Here is a 10,479-nt window from a genome sequence, read left to right on the forward strand (position 1 = left end):
GACTCCCCAGAGGCTGACCATCAGCCAGCAATCACCCTGGAAGAGAAATCACAAGCAGATGAGAAGAACGCTTCAGTTGGGGACACCATCTACAGTAGGAAATGGAGAATGGACAGTGAGACCAGACTTCCATCCTGTACATACAGACTCCCTGTTGGCTGACATCTATGGAAGCCACAACAGAGGACCTTCAGACAGCAATCTCATAGCTTCATCCAGCCTGTCTAGCCTGCTGTACTTTCAGTCCTTTCTTTCACATTGTTATTCAAGATTGGACTGCACTGGAAAGACAACAGTTTTATATAGGCTGCAGTTCAAAGAATTTGTAAATACCCTACCTACCAAAGGATTTAACAGTGAGAGAAGTTAGGTAACCTTGGGCAATTCTACACTTTTGCTTTTGGGATGTAGGTGGGCAAGAGAACTTAAAACCACTGTGGAAGTCATATACCCAATGCACAGATGGCATCGTGTTTGTGGTGGACTCTGGCGATTTTGAGAGACTGGAAGAAGCCAAAACTGAATTTCATAAAATAACTAGGATATCTGAAAATCAGGGAGTCCCTGTGCATATACTTGCTAACAAACAAGACCTGAGCAAAGCTCTCTCTATGTCTCTGAGATTGAGAAGTTTTTAGCAGTGGGTGAACTGAGCTCATCTACTCCTTGGCATTTGCAGCCCACCTGTGCAATCCTAGGAGATGGGCTAAAGGAAGGACTTGAGAAACTGCATGATATGATTTTTCCTTGGTCTGATTTCTGACAAGCCGAAGAGTGTCTACACCCTAGTTTGCCTGTCTGCCCCCATGGATGCAATTAAAGCTGTGTGTTGTTGAACAGTCAGATCCCCAAGTCTGTTGCCTTGTGGAAGATGAGTCAATGCAATGCTTCTTAAAGTGGTCTCTTCTCTCTGACCCACAAATCTTTTGGTACTAACATTGTGTGAAGTCAAACAAGGATAGTAATTGACCAGAAAACAATTTTGTGGAAATTTGACCTTCAAAGTTAGTGAAATGAAACTTTGAAGAGTGAAAAAAAAAAGTGCTTCCTTTTCTGTGAAGCAAGGGATGCTTTCCTAACTCTGATTTTTCTTTCTCCCCTTAGGACATCTCTCCCTTCAGGCTGAGATTTCTTTGTGTTCAGTCCTAGGCTTTGGGAGACTGTCCCCATCCTGGTGACCACAGGAGTGTTGGGAGCTGCAGCTCTCTGGCTGTGCTAGATAGAAATACCTTAGTATTTCTTTCACATCTATGGGAGAAACAAGTAAGGAACAGGAGCATGTGGGGACAGTGTGTAATGGTGGTGAAGGTATGTGGGGTGGAAAAGTTGTTCATGGTTTGCAATATTGATATTTCTTCCCCATTTACAGGGAAGGGTTGGAAACCAGAGGTTACCCCAAGAGCTACCATGCCTGTGGACCTGAGTTTGATCACAGGGATCCACAAGAAGGAAGAAGCCTGTCTCTTGAAATTTGTTCTGAGGCTGTCACAAGCACTTTGTGGACTGCATGCATTCATCCCCACTCCCCACCACCATAAAGTAATTTCAGACACACACACACACTCATGCACACATATACACACTCACACACACAGACACACACACACACTCACATACACACTCACACTCACATACACAGACATACATACACACACAGACACACACACACACATTACCACCACTACCAAGGAGAACAAAACAAAGAAACAAAACATTTTGGCTTTTACTCCACATGTCATTTCATGACCATTATGGGATAAAGAGTGGTGTGACCACACCCCCACATCCCTCACTCTCCCATCTACCCCACCCCATCCCATGAGGTTCCATAGATTTCAAGTGGAGGTTCCACCCAGATGGAGAAGAGAGGAGCCCCTGAGGGGATCTTTCTGAGGAGCTGGTGGCAACTGTTGCTAATAGTGAACTGAAAGTGAATTCATCAAAGCTGGAAGTAAGGAAAAGGATGGTGCCATGGGTACTAGGAGTCTACTTTGCAGCTTCAAGATCAGATGATAGCTTTGCTAAAACAACAGGGCACAGGTATTAAAGCAAAATCAGCTAAAGAGTTCATTAAAACTTTAGAGAAGACCAGTCCTTGGTTTATTCATTGTGGAGAGCTCAATATCCCTGACTGGGAGAAAGTAAAGGGAGATCTACATAAAGCTAGGCAGAAAGAAGGTCCTGATGCTGTTCCTGTTGCTACTTTCTCCTCATGGAGGTTAGTAAAAGAAGCCCTCCTAAGTACTAATGCTAAAGTCAAGGAACAGATGGCGGAGATAGGAGTGGCACAGGATGATAGTTCCAAGAAATCTTGGCAATACTCGGATTCGGACTCTGACTCTGAGGGTCTAGAGGAAGAGGGAGAGACTTTAGAAAGGGAAATTGAAGAATTAAAAGGTAAATTAAAGAAGTGCAAAATTAGCAACAAGTCAGATTCCCGACCAACCTCATAGTAAAAGTCCTTCCTATAAGGAGGAGGGAGCCACTGCCTCTCCAGCATAAGAGCCATATCTACCATTGGAATGGAGTTAAGAATAGTCTACTCCAAGATGAGGAGTAAGTTTTCTGAGTCTACCCCAGAAAGGGGGATGATTTTTCCTGCAGTTGAGGTCCCTGATCCCAACAATGCAGGACACTTTTTAAGGCAACTTTGAATTTTAAAGAACTAAAAGGTTTAAAGGAAGCAGTCCTCGGAGGCCTGAGAGGCCTGGAGCTGCTGCAGCAGGGTGCCTAGGCTCAGAAATTCCGCAGCTGTTTCCAGGAACTTGCAGCCTGCCCTGGTGAAGCACCTTCCCTAAGCTAAAGTCACCTGGAGCTAGAGGCAAGGCTTGGTTGGGCACATGGAGCTCAGTGTAGGAGGAGCGTGCTGCTCTGCTGCCCCCATGCGCCATGCGGGGATAGCTGCCCCAGTCATCCTATGGGAATGTAGCCTGGCTACATTCTAGGATGATGTCATCAGGGCGGAGGGAAGACCACAGTAGGCAGAGTCAGGCACATTTGACATGTAGAAGGCCTGCTGGAGTCACAGTAGCCAATAAACAACCAGTCATAGACTGCACAGTGCACTTGGTCCAGCACAGGGCAAGCGATCTGCCACGGATCCCTGCATCCTGTTATCTAGAGCTGTTGGAGAGCTGCTTGAAAGGAGCTAGTGTTCACCATGAACCAGAGTCTCTTCTTCTTGGTAAGCAGATCTGGGGTCTATGTCAGGTGGGAAAGGCAGGAAGAGATGGTTTGGGGAGGAGCCGGGTCAAACTCCCATGTGGCTGAGCTCTCATTATTTAGGGACTCAGAGTAGAATGAAAGTCCTGAGTTGGGTTCTGGGAATGTTGAAATGTTCCTAGTGGAGGTCAACATTTCTTTTCTGTAATTACTATGTAGTGGCAGGGGCTCAGCTCTCATAGCCTGGCCCTTTTTTGTCCTGGAGATCTGAGCCTCATTGCAGGACCCTCACTTCCTATGCAGAAGACAGCATGGGCACCCTTAATAAAGTGTGTGGTTCTCTAAGGCCAATCTTGCAGGGTACCACATACCTCCTTGTCTATTTTCAAAGGTGGCTTTTTCAAACATATAGTGCTGTATGAAAGTCCTTGTGGGAGTATGCAATCCATACTGAGTGATAATGGTGTCTTCTACTGTCCTGTGCTAAGGCAGACTCCTGCTCCATCCTTCCCTATACTCAGCTGTTGGTTTAAGGAGGCTGGTGGCATGCCCCTAGCAGAGTCAGGGCTTGCCTGCTGCCCAGGGACAGACTCCCCTACTCCCCTACTCCGTTACTCCCCTCTGGCTAACAGACTCCCTGTCTCTGAAGCAACTTGGGAGGACCAGCAGCCAGTGATCACCCAGGAGAAGAAATCTGGTTGGGACACCATTTACCTCTGAAATAGGGAGTGGACTGTCAGACCAGACTCCCATCCTGTCCATAGTGAGTGGCATGGTGACCTCCACTGTCTGTCTGGTACAGCAGAGTCCTGTCCCTCCTTTCCTATACTCAGCTGTTGCTTTACAAGTTTCCTTCTTGGCATGAAGCCAAGATCCCTACCGAGGCTGGCAAACATGCCCCTAAGAAATTTAACACCACTGGCTGGTGCTCCATGGGTTGTAGCTGCAGTGGCCCCTCTGCCCCTGGGGCAGGCACCACACCCATCCTCTGCTCCAAGACAGCTTCCTGCTGGCGGCTGGCAACCCACAGCAGCAGAGGCTGGACAGCAAGGACAGTCAGCCACCCATCATGTAACTATATCACCCAGGAAGAGTTTGAGAAATGGGGAATGGACTGTCAGATCAGACTCCCATCCTGTCCAGCCTGCCGCCCTTTCAGTCCTTTCACACTGTTACTCTGGGTTTGGACTGTGCTGGAAAGACAGAAGTTTTATATAGACTGTGATTCAATGAACTTGTAAATACCGCACTTACCAAAGGGTTTAACACTGAGAAAAGTAAGGTAACCATGGGCAAACCAAAAACAGTCACTTTTCACTTCCGGGATGTAGGTGGGCAAGAGAAATTAAGACCACTGTGCACAGATGGCATTGCATTTGTGGTGGACTCTGTCGATGTTTAGAGAATGGAAGAAGTCAGAAGTGAGCATCATAAATAACTAAGAGATCAGAAAATCAAGAAGTGCTTACAATGGCTAACAAGGAAGACCTGAGGATTTCTCTCTCTTTCTCTCTGGTTCTCTGTCTCTCTGCCTCTCTCTGTCTCTATCTCTCTCTCTCTGTCTCTCTGTCCCTCTATCTCTCTGTCTCTCTCTCTGTCTCTGACTCTCACTCTCTCTGTCTCCCTGTCTCTGTCACTTTGTCTCTCTGTCTCTCTCTGTGTGTCTCTGTGTCTTTCTGTCACTCTCTGTCTCTCTGTCTCTCTGTCTCTCTCTCTCTCTCTCTTGCTCACTTTCTCTATCTCTCTGTCTCTCTCTCTCTCTGCCTCTCTGTCTCTCTCTTTGTCTCTCTCTCTCTCTGAGATTGAGAAGTTTTTAGCAATGGGTGAACTGAGCTCATCTACTCCTTGGCATTTGCAGTCCACCTGTGCAATCCTAGGAGATGGGTTAAAGGAAGGACTTGAGAAACTGCATGATATGATAATTAAAAGAAGAAAAATGTTGCAGCAACAGAAAAAGAGGTGATGAATGGCAATACCTTTTATATCAATGTGGAATAGGTTTTCCTCGGTCTGACTTTTGACAAGCTGAAGAGTGTCTACAGCCTGGTTTTCCTGTCTGCCCTCAAGGATGTGATTAAAGCTGTGTGTTGTTGAACAGTCAGATCCCCAACTCTGTTACCTTGTGGAAGATGAGTCAATGCAATGTTTCTTAAAGTGTTCTTTTCTCCCTGACACACAAATCTTTTGGTACTAACATTGTGGGAGCCAAAAAGGCTAGTAATTGACCAGAAAACAATTTTGTGGAATTTGACTTGAAGTCAGTGAAATAAAACTTTGAAAAATTTTTATTTGTGAAAAATAAAAGTACTTCCTTCTCTGTGAAGCAAGGGATGCTTTCTTCTTCTTCTTCTTCCTCTTCCTCTTCCTCTTCCTTTCCTTCCTTCTCCTCCTCCTCCTCCTCCTCTTCCTCCTTCTTCTTCTTCTTCTTCTTTTTCTTCTCCTTCTCCTTCTCCTTCTCCTTCTCCTTCTCCTTCTCCTTCTCCTTCTCCTTCTCCTTCTCCTTCTCCTTCTTCTTCTTCTTCTTCTTCTTCTTCTTCTTCTTCTTCTTCTTCTTCTTCTTCTTCTTCTTTTTTAGAGACAGGGTTTCTCTGTGTAGTCCTGGTTGTCCTGGAACTCACTCTGTAGAACAGGCTGGCCTCAAACAAGGGATGCTTTCCTAACTCTGATTTTTCTTTCTGCCCTTAGGACATCTCTCCCTCCAGGCTGAGAATTCGTTGGGTCTCTTCCAGTCCTAGGCTTTGGGAGACTGCCCCCATCCTGGTGACCACAGGAGTGTTGGGAGCTGCAGCTCTCTGGCTGTGTTGGGTAGGTAGCTATCTTAGCATTTCTTTCACATCTATAGGAGAAACTGGCAAGGAACAGGAGCATGCTGGGACAGTCTGTAATGGTGGTGAAGGGTATGTGAGGTGGAAAAGTTATTCATGGTTTGCAATATTGATATTCCTTCCCCATTTACAGGGAAGGGTTGGAAACCGGAGAGCACCCCAGGAGCAGGAACCACTCGGGGTCCAAGAGGAGGATCCAAGCCAAGGGCACAGCAGCCCTCCTGATGAACAGAGGGAATAAATCATCCTCAGGGGTCCCCAGCAGCACTGGACAAAATCATCAGAGGCTGCAGATGACTGCTGGGTGACTACAAAACCCTGTCAGGGTTATTAAGCAGGAGTTCTAGGAGTCAGAGGCCCCAGTTTTCTTCTTGAGCCATGGGTAGATCAGAGGGCCTTCATATCCTTGATGAGATGCAGGAAAGTTTCTTTTTTGGGGTGGGGGAGGGTGGGGTCAAAACAGGGTTTTGTACCCCCTGGATGACCTGGAACTCCCCTATGTAGTTCAGATTGGCCTCAAATTCAGAAAGCCTTCTGCCTGTGCATCCTGAGTTTCAGGATTAAAAAAATGCTTGCTACCATGCCTGACTAGGAAACATTCATTTTTATCAGGGACATAGTCGTTGTCCTCTACTCCATGTCCAGAAAATACTGAATAAATTAGTAAAACATGTGAAGATGCTGGCTGTTCTGTTTTTGGGAGTTGGACAATAAGAGGAAATGGAAGCAAGGCAAAAGGAAGGATTGGAGGGCAGAGAATAGGAGGCAGAGTGGAGGGAAGCAGATTGGAGGGGCACAGAGTGGGGTGGGACAGTGTGGAGGGGAGGGAGTGGAGAGGAGTAGAGGAGAGGGGAGTAGAGTGGATGAGTCAGCCTCAAACCTTTTGTGCTTTCCTTAGGCTGACACTTCTACTTTCCACTTTCTGTTCTTGCCTTGAGTTCTAAGGGACACAAAGTTAGGGTCCTCAGTCCTCCTACTCTCTCCTTCTGCGTTCCCCTCCCCCTCCCTTGGTATTTACCGAGCTCCTAGAATGGCTCTCTGATTTCCATGCTGCACAGTATTCCGGACAGTCAGTGCATACCAGCGGAGTGTAGGGGTGAGCAGGGTGTGGTCACACCTCCTAGGCAGGGACACTCTGCTGCTTATGGTCAGAAAAGGACAAAAGCTGGCAGTTGAGGGGAGTGGGGGCGGGCTGAAGTCTGAGCTCCTCCATGGGAAGCAAGGTTTCTCACACTGACACAAACACAGCCAGTCTCTGCTTCGCGTTTGCAACCGGGCGCTTATAGGAGATAGGTTCAGTTGAACCACATAGCAGGGTGGGAGTTGGGTTACCCCTCCCTTCAACCTTCTGTCTGTCCATGTTCCAGACAGGGGAAAGGTGAGTCAAATCAGCGCTGACAAGTCAGTTCCTGTCACCAGAGAAACCACTGTTCTGCTGCCACCTCTGCCCTTTGCTTGGCCACTGCCACACCCATTTTTGTTTGTTTGTTTTGTTGCTTGTTTTTTTTTTTTTAGGTAGCATTTCTTTGTAAAGCCCTGGCTGTCCTGGAACACTGTACACCAAGCTGTTTTCAAACTCAGAAATCCTCCTGCCTGCCAAGTGCTGGGATTCAAGGCATGTGCCCAGCGCATAATCAATTTTCAACAAAGAATGTACATTGGAGCAGAGCTGATGCTGCGACACAGGGCTATGAAGATGAACTTAGATTCTCACTTTTTACCTTGCACAAAAGAAAACTCAAAAGTCAGCAGAGACCTTGGTCGATCTTCATGAGATCAAAATGCCTACTCCAACTTTGATCTGGCTAATTTCCTTATGTGATTTTTTAATATTTATTTATTTTATATATGTGAGTACACTGTCGCTCTCCTCAGACACACCAGTATAGGGCATCAGATCCCATTACAGATGGTTGTAAGCCACCATGTGATTGCTGGGGTTTGAACTCAGGACCTCTGGAAGAGCAGTCAATGCTCTTAACTGCTGAGCCATCTCCCCAGCCCCCTTATGTGATTCCTTTGCCAGTTTCTTTCTTTCTTTCTTTCTTTCTTTCTTTCTTTCTTTCTTTCTTTCTTTCTTTCTTTCTTTCTTTTTTTGGTAACAATATTTAAAAGATTCCAAACAAGATGAGGCATTGTTACAGCAGATACTTTTCTTCTTTCTCATAACTAAGGCCGAGTTCAAGGGTAGCTGCAGTGGTTACCTGTGTGCTACTGTGTCTCCTTCCTCTTCTCCCTTCCTCCTCTATCTACATAGCCACTCACTCATACCCTCCAGACTGGCCTTCTGTCTCTGTCTCATCACTTGCGGATCTGTCCGCTGCCACCCACAATTGCAGGGCAATGTAATCGCGGCCTTTGAAGGCGATCTGCATGTACCCGCAGAGGAGGCTACTGTCCGACTGCATGTCACAGCCATAAGTACTCTGGATGGTGTGAGGGTCCGCTGGACTCCATGATCAGCCCTGCCCAGCCCTGCCCAGCTTCGCTAGGGATCCTCTGAACTGAAAGGGAAGGTGGGTCCCTGGTCATGGGTCCCCGCGGGTCCCAAAGGTTGTGGGAAACCTCGGACATGGTCACTCTTGTCGGAGTCTCTAGCCTTTCCATAGTGAAGCAGAGGGATCGTGACCTCCGACCGGGGTCACTTATTGCCTTCGCTCTGGTTGTAGCAGCCAAGCAGGGCCCTCAGTTCCACTCTGAACGACTGCTCCTAAAACTGGACAATCTGTGTCTTCCATTTCCATTACTCTGGACTCTGTCCTGCTCCATCCGCAGAGCGCAGGGCTCCATCCTCGCGCTGGAGCCGTCGGTGTGGAAGCGAAAGAACTGCTTTGTCGTCCACGTAGTGCACAAAGATGAACCTGGGCTCCCGGAGGCCTGGCCAGGACCGCATAAGTGAAAATACTGCAGCGAGTGTGAGACTGGGGGCTGCGCCAGTGGCACCCTGACCTCCTTCCCGGATTCCCGGCGGGGGCAGGGCGAGTGGGGCGGGGTGCAGCAGGACCCAGGGCTCAGGAGGCAGGTGGAGAAGGGGTGGAGGGTCTGGTTGGCGACTCTCTCACTTTGTGGGTCTGTGTCTTGGCTAGGGTGCAGCCAAGCAGCAGGAGCTGTGTGCACTGCACCATCAGGCAGATCTAGAGATGCAGGGCACCTTTGATTACAGCGGATCAGTGCAGACTTTACAAGTGTTCATGGCGACCATGTTTTTTGTTTTTTGTTTTTGTTTTTTTGTTTTGTTTTGTTTTCCAGGATCTCACTGACCAATTGGGATGATAATTGCCAAGTAGTCATCAGTGTCAGGGCAGAAAGACCTCACTCAGGTTGGGGGTGGGGCGTGAAACTAGAGAGATGGGGAAGAGCCTGCTAGGGCTACTCCATCCCAGATCTCAGTAGCTGACTTTGCCAAGAACCCTGTGCTGCTTGGCTGAGCACTGTTATTTCACCCTCCCCCACACCTTCCTTAGACTTGAATTGAGAGGAGACCTACAGACAATTCTTATTTCTTCATCTCTTTCCCCCTTCCCATGCTGCTTTCCCTTCCTATAATAAGACCCAAACTCTGGAGTTTTAAATTTTATTTCTTTCACAGTCTCTCTCTCTCTCTCTCTCTCTCTCTCTCTCTCTCTCTCTCTGTGTGTGTGTGTGTGTGTTTGGCTGTCTGCCTGCTTGTCTGTCTGTATGCATGTATAGCAGGACATCTTCTGGCTGCAGCACAGATGAGGAGGTCAGAGGGAACTTTGTAGAACCAGGTTCTCTCTTTCCACTGTGTTGGTCTCAGGGATAGCATTGGTGGCAAGTGCTTTCCTCACTGAGCCACTGACCTTGTCTTCCAAGCCCCACAGGTGTTTTCCTTTAGAGCTGAAGGAGTTGTCCTTCAAGCACCAGAGACCAAGTTCTAGGTTTACCAGGACATCTGCTTATAGGATGAGGGTTAATTAGTTAATCACACTAAAAGTGACTGTTGGTTGAGGGCATTCTAAGATGATCTAGGGTGAGGTGGGTTCCCATGACTGGAGGTCAGGGTCGCTCTTACCCTTCAAGAATGGCATTCCCTGAAGCATGTTCACATGCCTGCCCAATTCAGAACCAGGAATCCCAACTATAACTGAGCTCAGTGAGCAACAGAAAATTTGAAGTAGCCGCTCAGCCTCCAGCAGTATCTATCTCAGAGCCACAAACCACAATGTTAGAACAAGTGGACAAGACATTAAAATTCTTTGTGAGAGACATGATGAGCAATCAATGACCTCTAAAATATTTGGCTCCAATTCATGAGAGGTCTACCTAAGTCATTGTTATTCCCACCAAACAACTCACATATTCTTTTTTTCCCTCAAGTTTAAAACCCAAAGTAGTGGTTATTTATTCCTCAATTTGTGTGTAAGAGTGTAAAGATGCATTTCAAAGAGTCTGATGATTATAGAGCATTGGCCATGACCTTCAAGCTGGCCTGGCTTACATTTAGGTATGGAAAGGGGACCAGGGCGGGGGG

At 47.3% G+C, this 10,479-nt stretch overlaps 3 pseudogenes; 2 read left to right on the forward strand and 1 right to left on the reverse strand.

Moving 5' to 3' along the window:
* Positions 1 to 763, forward strand: part of LOC116075382 — a 4,272-nt pseudogene extending 3,509 nt beyond the window's left edge.
* The window catches only part of LOC116074442, a 41,463-nt pseudogene that overhangs the window by 11,793 nt on the left and 19,191 nt on the right, over positions 1 to 10,479 (reverse strand).
* Positions 4,265 to 5,125, forward strand: LOC116074648 (annotated as a pseudogene).

Source organism: Mastomys coucha, unplaced genomic scaffold (assembly GCF_008632895.1).
Source record: "Mastomys coucha isolate ucsf_1 unplaced genomic scaffold, UCSF_Mcou_1 pScaffold3, whole genome shotgun sequence".
In the NCBI taxonomy this organism is placed as follows: domain Eukaryota; kingdom Metazoa; phylum Chordata; class Mammalia; order Rodentia; family Muridae; genus Mastomys; species Mastomys coucha.